The 15,012-nt window shown below is 34.4% G+C and overlaps 1 protein-coding gene across 1 annotated transcript in view; it reads right to left on the reverse strand.

Moving 5' to 3' along the window:
* The window catches only part of LOC126745138 (protein timeless homolog), an 817,207-nt gene that overhangs the window by 70,603 nt on the left and 731,592 nt on the right, over positions 1-15,012 (reverse strand). The gene's annotated exons all lie outside the window — the stretch shown is intronic.

A 15,012-nucleotide genomic window follows, 5' to 3' on the forward strand; every position in this document is an offset into this window, starting at 1 on the left:
TAAAATCCAAGCAATTTACAAATCATTTTAAACACTCCCAGTGCTCCCAGACTTGTCACCTCTTTTTAACTAGTCTATTAAACAAAGATAAAACACCCATGTGGCGATTCCTACTTTAGGCTGTGCAAGTGATTGTGTATCTCTCTCTATCCCACTGATTTTGAGAATTACGGGGCCGTACCCAAATAATTTTTGGGGCTGTTTTTGTATTACTTTCGACACGTTTTTAAAGAGATCTTTAAGGATGGGTCTATCACCTTTAATAGTTGGGAGAGGGGGTCATGTGAGGTTATTATTATTTGATGGGTTTTGCCGGTTTTGCTTTTTACACGTTTATGAAAGTGGAGAATTTAGAATTTGGCCTGTATTCGTCTTATTTTTTTGCAGTTTTTACTATGAGGAAGTGTGTTTTTTTATTTGTGTTTGTGGATTTGTTTTGGTATTATACCTAAAGACCTTAAATGTTTCGACCCTGGGAAAATATGCTGATGTGCGAGATGAAGTTGGAATCCATAGTGACAACAGAGAAACTGTTTCCTTCCTTAATGGAAGAAACTGCTAAAGAACTAAGGCAAAAAAAAATTTAGAAAATTGTATTAACTCTTCAGGCCAGATTTAAAAGAGTGGTTAAATTTATAAAAGTATTTAGTATCCTCACTGTAGTTTTAGGATACAGTATACTTAAAATGTAGTGTTTGTATACGATTTTAGTATAATCATTTATTTTTGTTCTAATTTTGTTAATTTTCATTTAATCTCTCCTAATATGCACAATAACTAAATATGAGGCAAACAAATTAATAAATATTACATTCAGGATCTAAAGTGTGTTTTTTGCACCCAAAAAAAGGAAATTTTGAAGACAAACCAAAGCATTTTACACTTTTGTGTCAAAAAGTAAATATTTAATGCCTTAATCCACAGAATAAATGGGCCTAAGTAATTCATACCACCTATTCTCTCATCACTTGTTATAAACACCCCACTGATGGCGCTAAAAACTGAACTTATTAAATTAAAATTTTTGGTTAAATTCATTTTACGTACTTAAATCTTATAGTTAAATTAAATATTATCTTATATTAAGGAAAAAGTCCATTCTGAAGTGGAGTCAATATAATATTGAAAAGTTAGTAGGGGAAGTCTTTTCTCCACAAATAAAATGCTAATCCTCTAATTTCAGGAGTGATGCATTTCGGAAAATGTTCTTGCCATCATCAGACTTAAGTTACTTAACACATACACAAATTCTAAACAATAACAAACAATCCGAAATGCATCACTCCTGAAATTAGAGGATTAGCGCTTTATTTGTGGAGAAAAGACTTCCCCTACTAACTTTTCAATCTTATATTGACTTCACTTCAGAATGGACTTTTTCCTTACCTACTATCTTTATTCAAAATATTATCTTGCTATCAACTATCCTGAATTTCTAACTTAATAAAACTAAACCGAAAAATCCCGAATAATAAAGTTTTAAATACAAATTTAAGGCCGGACCTGTGCAACTTTTCACGCTTGAGTGGCTGTGACTGAGGTCAGACGTCTAACAAAATAGTACATGGGCGCATGTAGTCAAATTTTACGAATTAAATGTAACAAATCTTTAAAAAAATGCTTAAAACATTTATTTATTTAATGGAATGATTAAATATCGTTTAGAATATTACTTTATGACTCTTTTCACATTTTCACATGTAACATTTTTCGATTTAAACATGCATGTCATGTGACAATACAAGCAACATCGGCACACGGACTATTCGCGGCATATCAAATATTCTAATAGATCTCTGAACTGAACTATAACAGGAGTTAAAATGTCCATTTTGAGGGTGATAGATCTTAGAGTTAATTGTTGATATATGGTGTACCACAGGGACCGTTTTTGGGCCTATTTTATTCCTGGTGTATATCAATGATCTGCTCAGCTGTCATCTTGAATGAAGATTTTATCTACATGCTGATGACACAACATATTTGATTATTGACAGTACCTAGTCTATCACACTGATCAGTCATGCTTGAATGAAACCAACACCTAGAATAAACTTTTTTCCCTTCGAGACTGTGGTCCTTGTTTTCAAGCTTTAGATGAAACAGTAACCTTCCTTGGCTTCACATTGGGTACAGGTTTAATTTGAAAGTTACTTATTGAAAAACTCTCCTCCAAATTAACGAGCTGCATATTTTTGTTAAGAAACTTAGCCGCCTCAGTTTCAGCTTGTACACTGAGAAGTGCCTATTTTGGATAATTCCACTCGCTAATGACCTACTGTTTGTCTAACTGGGGCCATTCTGCTCATTTTTTTTCAAAATATTTGCATTACAACGAAGATGCGTGAGGGTAATTGCTGGTCTGGGCTACAGGGAATGCTGCAGGTTTGAATTCAAGAGGCTGGGTATTCTTACATTACTGTACTTATGTCTTGCAATGCTTACTGTATGTCAGACGGAATGTTCGTGGGCTTATGACTCACGTTGATATTCATTCTCACCAAACTAGAAACCACTAATCCTTGGTGCAGCCATATTGAAGACTCTGCGTATGATCCCGTAACGGTACATTTTATTATGGGATACAGTATTAATTTAGTCTCTGTTAAGGAACTGCCCCTTACTGCATTCAAGGTCAATATTAGGGACTACTAATTGAAGAATTCTTTTACTCTCTTAAGAAATACCTCCGATTTAATATTACTAATATGTAGGCTGATTGGTCTGATTGAAAGACTAAAATTAGTAAACAACAACTTTGTTTGAGTTCAAGTTGAGCTCAGGGGCAAGGGGAGTGTTTTGTTGTTAAGCATATTCACCGATTCTCTGTTGTCAAGTTTACACAGTTTTCAAAAGCAAAAACACACATAATAATATTAATTTCACGTATTGCTATTTGATTTTGGATTAAAAATAAAAGTAGAAATAGATATATTTTATTCTAAGCGCAAAAATAACATCTTCAAAGCAAAAAAAAGATTAACATTTTTGAATCGCTTCTAAAATATTTGGAATGGCAACACCGCAAGCAAAGGCTAATGTCATCTTGCGAAATGTCACCTTGTCAAACGGCTTTATGTTTATATTCGGCATTTGTGAAGTTCTGCGTCTTTTTTTTTAGTTTTTGGTTGAAAAAGGAAAAAGATCTCATTTCAGTATTTTTGAGAACTGTTACGATGTTAAAACTTGTGCCGTTTGTGCCGCACCATAAAGGCGATTCAAGCCAACCTTTTCACAAGTAAATACTGATCGTCTCATATCAAAGGAGAACCGTCATCATAAAGGTATAATAAGGGAATATCATATAAATAAACCTAAATACAAACTTATTAAGAAGTCTATAGTAATTATAAAATATTTAATTTTCATGAAAATACTTTTTATTAGATAGGTACCTTTACTTCAATGAAGTACGTTAAAGAAACGCATAAAGAATTCATAAACGGTGATACTGTTTATAATTTAAAGCATAATCTATTATTAATAAATATTTATCATGTAAAGATTTTTTGACGACGTCACTGGTAAGGAATTCTTGAGAAATCAATAATGCGATCCTGCGAAAAAGGCGTTGCGATGTTGTTGCATTTTTCTTTCTTTTCTTTTCTTTTTTTTGAGAAAGTCATAAATGAATGCATTTAACTTTGAATATTGACTTCTCGATACAGGGTGGGAAAAAACTTTTCGGCAAAATCCAAAAATACGTCAAGTATGTTTGTCAGGGGGACAACTTTTGACTTAAAAACCATTTCAAAAAACTCAACTCCCTAAGCAGGGGTGACATCCCCTAATTTTTTTCAAATGGGACGGGGGGTCAAGTGATACCTCTTTACAAGGGCCTTGTAATTCCCTATACAACGCTGCTTAGTTTATAAAAATTGCGAGTGACTCAATTTTTCAAGAAATATGGGCCCTTGAAAGTTAAATAAATAATAAAAAATAATGTGTTGCGAAAAATGCAAAAAGCGATTTAATACTTACCATGTTAATCAAGTAAATGCTCGAAGTGCTGTCCGCCAACGTTCAGACAGTGATAGAAATTATCTTCAAACCATTGCCGAACGTTTAGAAGCATTTGCGGATCACTTCGCGAAACACGTTAATAATTCTTCTTCGCAACTCTTCTAATGTAGCAGGTTAAGTTTTGTAAACTACGGATTTTATGTGTCCCCACAAAAAAAAATCTAAAGGACTTAAGTCGGGTTACCAAGGTGGCCACTCAAAGGCGCTTCTTCGTGCTATCCAGCGTCGTGGAAATCTGTCATTTAAATAATTGCATACATTTAGTGAGAAATGTGGAGGAGCTCTGTCCTATTAGAAAATCAATTCATGTTCATTGTATGCGCGGTCCTCTTCTATGATATTTGTTAGAGCTGGGTCGAAGGCATTTTGTAACAAATCTAAGTACATATCGCCTGTTAAATTTTCAGGGAGGAAAAAAGGGCTCACAATGGAATTTCTAAAAATACCAGCGCATACATTTAACTTCCGGGGGTGTTGTGTGTGTGTTTCGTGAAAATTCATTGGATTGCTGTCAGCCCAATAATGACAATTGCGGCGATTCACTGAACCATTTAGGAAGAAAGAACACTCATCCGAAAAACACACATTAACTAGGAAATTATCATTATTTGATGGTCGCTCACTCATAACTTCGCAAAACTGCAAGCGACGATCAAAGTCGTCTTCATTCAATTCTTGCACTAAGAGAATTATATATAGAAGGAACTTGTATTTCTCTAATACCCTTTGGACACTTATTCAAGACACATTCTTGCAATGGTTGGACAATTCTTGCTAAAAGATGGCGTCGACTGTGCGGCAGCAGTCGAGTTCTGAGCCTGAAAATTGCGAAAAAAGTAGTGGAAAAACAAACAAGCAAATGTGTTACCACTGCAAAAAGTCAGTAGAAACAGCAGAAAAGTGCCTGAAATGCAATAAGGTATTCCATCCCTCATGCCTAAGGCAAGCAGGAGCAAAAAAATCAGCGGTATGCGAACATCAAGCAGACACAGCTGAAAACAATGGCGGCAATGAAGCCCTTACAAATAAGGATGTTGAAATCATCTACCTCAAGAAGCTTGTAGCAGAACTTGAAGATAAAAATCGTCTTTTGGAGGAAAACAACCAGTTGTGGAGAGAAAAAGCTGGTTTTTTGGAAAAACAGTTAAAAACACAGGAAAATGAGGTTATTTGGCCAGGTAAACAAACCCTCCTATCCCCGCTTCCGCAAACCCAAACCCGCAGATTCCAACTCCAAACTTAGCAGTTCTGCCGGCCACACACGGAGTCGCCACTTTCATTTTCTCCGAGAGTTGTCCCAAGACGCCGCGTGATGTCGCTACAAGTTCAGGAAACCAACAGTTCACAGAATCAAACCTAGATGGCGGCACCGCCACCGATGGAAATAAAATTTCACAAAATGAAGCTAACGTAAACAAAAACGTTGACAACAAAAAAGACACCGAATGGACGGAAATTAGGAGAAAACCAAAAAGGTTAAACAACAAGACAGTGGTCCATGCAACCCCGCGTCCCGAACCCATTAGAGGATCAAATGAAGCAGATTCTGTACTAAAGGCTGCTCAGAAAACAACCACTCTTTTTGTTTCTGGCCTGGATCCCAGTACAAAGGAGGAAAATATTTTGAACTTTTTGGAAAGTCAAAATTTGAGAGACCAATGTTTCTGTGAAAAGATGAAAACTACCAAAGAAAAAAGATACAGTTCTTTTAAATTGATAGTCCCACTAGAAAAGAAAAAGGATTACATGTCTGCATCTGTGTGGCCACAGGGAATTATTGTAAATCTTTTTCAGAACCTTCAGCGCCAAAACTCAAAGGCAAGAGTACACCCTCAAAAACAATAAAAATCATGCATATAAACACCCGATCTGTAAGAAACAAAGCCCAAATGCTTGAGGCATTCTTAGAAGACAAGTCATTTGATATTGTTTGTCTCTCGGAACATTGGCTTAAACAGGAAGAAGCAGAAGTTCTACAGCTTGGTAGTTACAAGCAAGCTAGCATATACTCGAGAGCATCCTTTAATGGTGGGGGAGTAGGTATATATACTAAGAATTGTTTTAAAGTAACAGATTATGATGTAAAAATATTTTGTGTAGAAAAATGTTTTGAATGTTGTGCAGCATTTTTAAATGACTTAAATGTATATGTTTTAGCAATATATAGGTCTCCATCAGGAAATTTCCAACAATTCCTAAATTCAATTGAATCAATTATAAATAAAATTGGTATACATAAAAAAATTTTTTTTGTAGGAGATTTTAATGTCCACTTCAATACTGATCAGCAGAATTTCCTTGACCTTTCTGACATCATGGGGAGCTATGGTTTTCAACAAACTATAACAGACCATACAAGGGCTGGAGCTTGTCTGGACAACATTTTTATAAATTTCAGCACTGATTCCTTTAAATCCAGTGTGTTTGATATTGGGATATCAGATCATCTTGGACAGGAGCTCGAAGTGATCGTTGAGAGTATTGTTGGTGGGACTCTGTACCACCATAAGGTATGTAGGCCTGTGACCCAAAGGGGTATGTTGTCTTTCTTTGAACTGGTTTCCTCATATAACTGGAATTTTGTGACAGAGGAGAGTATAGCTGTCAATGACTGTTTCAAAATATTTCTATCTTCTCTAGAAAAAGCTTATACTCAATCTTTTCCCCTGAAAACATATAGGGTGAGGACCGATCAGAGAAATACAATAACTTGGTTTGACAATAACCTAAAAGCCATGCGGGATCATCTACAGCTGCTGAGTGGAGTGTCTCGACAGTGCAAAAACAGAAATTTTGAGGAGGAGTTTAAGGACTTTCAAAAAGTTTATAGAGCTGCTATACAGGAGGCAAAAATAAAAGCCAATGATAAATTCATCTCATCAGCTTCTAATCCAACTAAGGCCGTATGGCAAGTTGTTAATAGTAGTGTAGGTGCGTCAAAAACGAAAAAATCTCATGAAAGTAATTTAACGGCTGACGATTTCAATAATTTCTTTTCACGTATTGCCCATGATACTGTTAGAGACATTCCACTGTCGCGGGGTGACCCAATCCGGGGTCTCTCTGTTCTGGGTATGCCGGAGAATGTGTTCTCTTTCTCTCCTGTATCATTTATAGAAGTAAGAGAGATTATTGATGGCTTAAAAAATAAGACTAGTCAAGACATCTATGGGCTAAATGTCAAACTAATTAAGTCTGTTAAAAACATTATCATAGCTCCAGTAACAAAACTAATAAACAGATGCTTCAGGGAGAACACTTTTCCAGGTGTGCTCGGATCAGCCAAGGTAATACCTATTTTTAAGAAGGGTGATCCTGATAGGCCCGAGAACTACCGTCCTATCTCCTTGCTGCCCATAATCTCAAAAATCTTTGAAAAATGTATTGCTGCTCAACTTGTGAAACTTTTTGAGGGTAACAATCTTTTCACATCCAGCCAGTTTGGTTTCAGAAAGGGTAAAAGTACCACTATGGCCATTTCAGACTTAATTGATTACTTGTTAAATGCTTTTAATAACTTGCAATATGGCAGTGTCTTGTTCTGCGATCTGAGCAAGGCATTCGACTGTGTTCCCCATAACATATTGCTACAAAAACTTTCTAAATATGGACTAAGTCCCAACAGTGTTAAACTTCTCGCTTCCTATCTGGCCAATAGGGATCAGATGGTAAGTGTTGGTGGGGTGTCATCAGCAAAAAGTGGGATAACCATAGGTGTTCCCCAAGGATCTGTTTTGGGGCCTATCCTCTTTTTGATCTATATAAATGACCTACCATTAACTGAACCATCTGGTAAATTCACCATTTTTGCTGATGACACAACAGTGGCATGTGCCGAAGATACTCTTGAGACCGTGGAGAGGAAATTGAGAGTATTGCAAGGGGGAATTCAGGAATGGTTTAACATGAACCGATTGCATCTCAACGCAGACAAGACCAACAAAGTTATTTTTTCTCTGAGACCAGCTGACATATCAAAGGATTTTTCTGTTAAGTTTCTGGGAGTTTTCTTGGATCCTCTACTTCACTGGCATTCCCACATTAATATTGTTGCCGGAAGGCTAAAAACATCTATATATGCCCTTCGTCGCCTAGGTGGATGTTTATCTGAATCTGGCTTAAGAACAGCCTATTTTGGCACCTTCCATCCCATAGCCACATATGCTATTCTAGCGTGGGGTCATGCCCCACAAACAAAAAGGTTGTTTTCACTACAAAGAAGGGCAATCAGAATTTTGGGTAGGCTGGGTTGCAGGGAGGATTGTAGATCTGTCTTCTCTATGAAGGGAATACTTACCCTACCTTCCGTATATATATTGGAAAATCTTTTATGGGTACACAGGAATAGGGATCGGTATAAAGTACATGGTGATATACACAACTATGGTACTAGAAACACAAATAGGCTAGTTCCAATTTACCAACGCTTGACAAGGTGTCAGAGTGGTCCCGGATTTCTAGCTGTTAAGTTATATAACAAACTTCCTATCGACTATGTGGATTTAGATTTGGAATATTTTAAGAATAAAATAAAACAAATTCTAGTCTCTAATGCCTTCTATTCAAATGAAGAGTTTTTAAACTTCACATTCTATCTGTGATATTGAGAACCTACCTATATATTGCATTTTATTTAAGACATATTGTGATTGTGTATTATTCATAGTATGTATATCAATCATTGTGTTTTGGTTTTAATGAGTTTTATGTAGTGTTTTAGGAAAAATTTTCTTATCAATTTTTATAAACAGTCACCCTATTTTTTAACTTTGTAATGCTTGACTTGTGTGAATACTATTTTGTATATTGGCATTAATAAATTGATTGATTGATTGATTGAATGGGCAATTGTCTTGTACTTAGCGTACTATCCATTGCAACCCCCCCCAATACTGCAATCTCCTTAGCTTCATAAAACCATGGATTTTCAATATTTTTTTTGTTATGAACTGAACCTGTTTCGCAAACCTTTGCAACCGATTCCCGAACAATTTTTCCAGAGAGATGTTTCTCAGGATACCGTTGATTAAATGAATCCGCGATCTGATTTCCACACTCATTGTTTTTAAAAAAAAGCTCAATAATCTCTACCCTTTCTGCAAATGAGTACACCGTAATTGCTTTAACCACAAAACAGGTATCTAGCAAAACTACTTCACCTAATTTAAAAGTGAAGAAAGAAACCGGATATTTTTATTCACTAAATGTGCCTAAAGGATTTGCCGCAAAAATCACTTGACTACTACTTGACCCCTCTCGTCTCATTTGAAAAAAATTAGGGGATCATTTCATATCACCTATGAAAGATATTCACCCCCGCTTAACTGCCCATAATTACAGCAATGCTAATTCTAGCCTCTTAAGTTCTAAGAATTTAACGGATTCGGCCGTTTTTGGCTAAACAATTTATTTTCCAAGATTTTCAAGGTGAACTGTTTTGTCTTAGACACCCTGTATATTTTGCTCACATCTCCTATTTGAGTTACGCTGTGAATAGAATAAAAAATAAAGATAATAAAAATATACCTAATAAAAAATACTTTGACCAATTTTCAGCACATTCTGATGTGGGTTTTTTTCTGTATTTTTCTATTATTAAGATCCAAAAAGTAACCAATCACGCAGGATAACCAACAACAACTATGCCTCCTTAACAATAGTTTTCACGGTATTATATGGCACAAGTTTCTTTATCCTTTTAGACCTGCTGATACTGTAAATTTAGCCAAACATGTAGACATACTATTAAATTTGTAAGACTATAGATTTCTGTTTTTAGTTTCATCAAACACATCAAACAAATTTAAAATAGCGGTTTTAAAAGGTTGTCAGTCGTCAACAAAAACTATAAAATAGAAAAACAAATTGACTCTAGAAGCTACACTTCATAATTTAATTTTAACCCTTAGCCTACCCGATGTAACAGAATAAATATACCAGGAATTAATGAACAAATTACTCGAGTTGGAAAACCCAATAACACAAAATGAAATTTATAATGAAGCAAGCAACCGGGGTTAGTCTGAAATTGGCCTCGTAATTCTAAATTGCAAAATTATTTACATCGCTTTTAGTATGATCTTCTTGAGACTGAAGAAATGTTCAGATGAAATTTAAAAAAAATACTTATATGTAATAGAGATCATATTCAATAAGGAATACAATAATATTATATATAACAATACAATAATATTGTACTCGTATTAATATTGTAAAAGCTTGATTTAAAAAAAAATCTGGACAGAAAAACAGAAGTGGTTTTCACGAATATGGAAAAGACATAAAATGTATCAGATGATTAACTCTATAAAATCGTTTTATTACATAGTGTATGTACAGGGTGTCCCATTTTGGGACTTTTGCGGGGTATCTCCGTTATTTTTAACGTTAGCGTGATGCGGTTTTCGCGACAGCTACTTTTTCGTGAAAATAACGATGCCGTTAACAAAAATTCCAAAGCCCTCTTAGTTTTTAAGATATAGGTAATTTTTGAAAATTCGACATTTTGGGATCCCCTTTGTATTTCGGTTATTCTTTAACTTATCGAATATGTAAAAAAACAGTTTTATAGATTTTTTTCCGTAGAATGCAGTGGCGTAGATTATTTTTTTTATATTTACTGTTTTTGAGTTATAAGCCAAACTTATGTTTTTTAACACCCTGTGTATATATATATGAACTAATAAATTTGTCTTCTTTATAGCTTTTCAAAACTATATAATGGTAGGCACTTTTTTTTAAGAAACATACAAATAAATGACAATTTTCAAAAATTAGGGACATCCATTTTTTAGTAGGCCAATAACAATAACAAAGATAAAACTTACACAAATCACTAACAAAGAATTAGATTCATTGCAAATACATTGGATGGAATCAAAATATACCTATTGAGACAAAAGCATATTATTTAAAAAATACACTACAAGAGTATAGCTCCAATTTTTACAACATAAGCTTGTTTTGTAGCATAAAGCAACAAAACATACAAAACAAAAAACTCAATTGTATTTAACAAAAAGAAAAAAAAATTAAAGGTAATGTTCAAATTGATGACCATTCTCTCGAATGCAAAATTGGCACATTTTTGTGATTCTTTCAATGGCATTAAATAGAACTATTGGTCTCCTTCGCAGATTTTGAATGGCTAAATTATAATTATAATTACCTCTCGAAGTTCGGCAATTCCATCATAACGTGTTTTATACACTTCATTTTGTAGATACCCTCATAAAAAAAAATCCAAAATTGAAAGATCTGGAGATCGTGGGGGCCATCTTACAGGTCCGTTGATACCTATCGATCTTTGCGGAACATTATTCTCAAGAAATTCCCTTACTAGCCTTGAATTATGACTAGGAGCATCATCTTGTTGTAAGTAAACTGCATTATATTGTGCTAACGGAATATTTTCTAGCAGTTCAGGAATAACTTCCTCAAGGATTTCTAGGTATCTACGTGCTGTAAGACCTCCTTCAAAAATCCGATAAACAATTTTTCTGCCCAAAATAAAACAAGACACCCCAACTCTAAAACGTCCCTGTTGTGCCCTTTCGAACAATAAATGCTGATTTTCTATTTTCCAATTCCTGGTATTGTGATGATTAAAAATGCCCGCACTTGAAAAAAAAACATTCATCTGACCAAATAACAAGTCTGCCGAACAAATGATTAGCTTCGATTTGTTGTAGATACCACCGGAAAAACAGTGCTCGGCGCTCAGCATCGCCAGGATGCAACTGTTGCACAATACTAAATTTATACGGATGATACTTGTATTTTTTTAGGATCCTTTGAGCATTAGTTTTTGACACACTAATATCTTTCTCAATTTTTCTGCATAAGGACGAAGGTGTTGCTTCAATATATCCCAAAGCATCTATTTCTTTTCTTTCCCTATTCTCCTTGTTATAGGTTTTCGGACGCGGGCGAACAAAGATTCCGTGTTCAATTAAATTTGCTTTTAAGCGAGCAAATATCTCAATAAATGGTTGTCGCCTCTCTGGATATCTAACAAACACAAACTTATATTCGTAATTTAAATTTTAGTACCCATTATCGCTTACTTACCTTTGAAAATATAACGCCGAAGCTTCTTCAGAATTTTCGTTACTTTGTATAAAACATACCAACATATCATGTTTTTCGTAATTTTCATACGCTGCTATTTTTCAAAGAATTTATTAAATAAAGAAAAAAAAATTCCTTACAATACAAATATTTGACTTAAGAAACCGTAAAATATAAATATTTGACATTTAGTTGAATTTTGTTTTCTTAACAAGAGTCATGGCCTACTAATAAATTTATGTCCTTAATTTTAGAAAATTGTCATTTATTTGTATGTTTCTTAAAAAAAAAGTGCATACCATTATATATTTTTGAGAAGGTAAAAAGAAGATAAATTTATTAGTGCATATATAAACAGGGTGTTCCATTAAAAAAACCATAAGTTTGGCTTATAACTTAAAAACAGTAAATATTAAAAAAATAATCTACGCCACTGCATTCTACGGAAAAAAATCTATAAAACTGTTTTTTTACATATTCGATAAGTTAAAGAATAACCGAAATACAAAGGGGATATCAAAATGTCGAATATTCAAAAATTACCTATATCTTAAAAACTAAGAGGGCTTTGGAATTTTTGTTAACGGCATCGTTATTTTCACGAAAAAGTAGCTGTCGCGAAAACCGCATCACACTAACGTTAAAAATAACGGAGATACCCCGCAAAATAAAGTACCCAAAATGGTACACCCTGTACCGGGTGATCAGTTAAGGGTAGCGAGCGGCCATATCTCATAAGATATTGGCACAGATGTAGATAGCTCCGCACGGAGCTGTTAACTGTAAATAGCTCCGCTGCGGAGCTATTTACATCTGTGATATTGGTCGTATAGATTTGAGAAAAAAAAATCATGATAAAAGTCGCCAAGAGAAATTGCTGGAAATTATTTTCGAGTTTGTCAAACGTCCGCTAGGGGGCGTAACAGCCAACACCAAGTAGAAAAATGGGATTTTTATAGAATTTTGTCTAATGAAAGTATATCGGTAATATCATTCTCATATTTACTGACCATTTCCCTACATTTTTTTTCTAAAACGTTTTATTCTATCTATCAAAATAAAGCGGTGGGGCAAGTTCAATTGTTTTTTTAAATAAACTAAGATTTCTCCCGTTTCTTTTGACCGATTTTAGCAGACTTAAGCTCATATAAAAGAGCATAATTTGCGCTACAAAATGCTTATTTGGTTTTGAATTTTTGACTTTTGCTGTCGCCCCTAGATGGCAATAACTTAAATGGTAGCACATTTTTGAGTTTTTTTCAAAAAAAATTAACGTAATGGTATATTAATTTTTATATATTTTAAAAGAGGATACATTTCTCTATAATTTAGTGAAAATATTTTATTGTCTACCTTTTTTTAAACCGTTGATATTGATCAAAATATAATTTTATTACATTAAAAAATGGCACGCCACTGTTTTTTATTAAAATAAAAATCAGTTTTGTAATCTCTTATAGGTTACTAAGAAAAAAAACCTCTTGAGTTTTTTTCGTTAAACAAACGGTTTTGGATTAAAAAAATAAAATAGGTTTACATACTGATAATTATTATAAGGTTCAAAATTATTTTTAAATATTACATCTCACAATAATAAAATAATTATCTATTCTTTTTATCATTAATAATTATTTAATTAGCGAGAGAATGCATTAGTTCATAATTTATTAATAATAATTATTATTATTTCATAAATTAAATTAAAAATCAAACATCGCATTTAAGCGAAGCAGGCCATGATCTACGAGACTGAAAAAAAATGAAAGAAAACACCAAATTGTTAATCACGCTATTTTGACAGTTCCTGCCATTGACATCTAATTTAATGTTATGTTAAAAGTATTTTTACAACAAATCATGCCTTTTACGAATGAAGAAGCCTTTGATATGTTGAAAATTTATTTTGAATGTTTTGAAAATGCGGCGATTGCTTCTAGGCAGTATGCACTGCGTTATCCCCTCCGAAGACGGCATTCCAGAATGGTTTTTCGACGTTTAGCCTTACGTTTAAGGCAACATGGCCAAGTGCAACCAACTTCAACTTTGAGAAGAAATCATAGGGTAAGAAGAGAAGATGACATTATAAATGTGTTGGCTTATATTCATGCACACCCCCATATAAGCATAAGAGAGATCTCCAGAGATTTAGGAATATCCTATGGCTCAGTGCAAAAAATATTAATGGATTTTAAAATGCATCCGTATCACGTCGTGATTCATCAATCCTTAAATGAGACTGACTTTGAACGTAGGCTCGATTACTACTACTGGTTTAGAGACTCTATTAGCGAAAACCGTCCTATTTTGTCACAAATATTGTGGACAGATGAAGCATCGTTTAGCAGTAATGGCAAGGTAAATCTTCATAACATGCATTACTGGTCGGACACTAATCCACACTGGTTACGTGAAGATTATCAGCAGGGTCGATGGAGCGTTAACGTCTGGTGCGGTATTATTAATGGTGCTATTATCGGTCCGCACATATTTAATGGCAATCTAACCGATGACATGTATTTGAACCTTTTATTGAACGATTTATCAGGACTCTTGGAAAATGTGCCATTAGAAGTAAGAAAAAACATGCGGTTTCAACAAGACGGATGCCTGGCACATTATTCGCGAAATGTGCGAGATTTTATGAACAGGCATTTTCCTAACCGTTGGATTGGTAGAGGCAGTCTATTTTTCTGGCCACCACGGTCCCCCGATTTAACCTGCCTTGATTTTTATCTGTGGGGCCGAATAAAGGATTTAGTATATAAAACTCGACCAACTACTCGAGAAGACATGATAGTCCGAATTCGAAATGCGATAAATAGTATACCAAGCGGAAATTGAGTCAGCTGTCAACTCCACCCAAAAGAGATTAAACCAGTGCATTCAAAATAAGAAGGCACGCAATGATAGTCCTCCTGC

The sequence above is a fragment of the Anthonomus grandis genome, chromosome 15 (genome assembly GCF_022605725.1).
Source record: "Anthonomus grandis grandis chromosome 15, icAntGran1.3, whole genome shotgun sequence".
Lineage (NCBI taxonomy): Eukaryota > Metazoa > Arthropoda > Insecta > Coleoptera > Curculionidae > Anthonomus > Anthonomus grandis.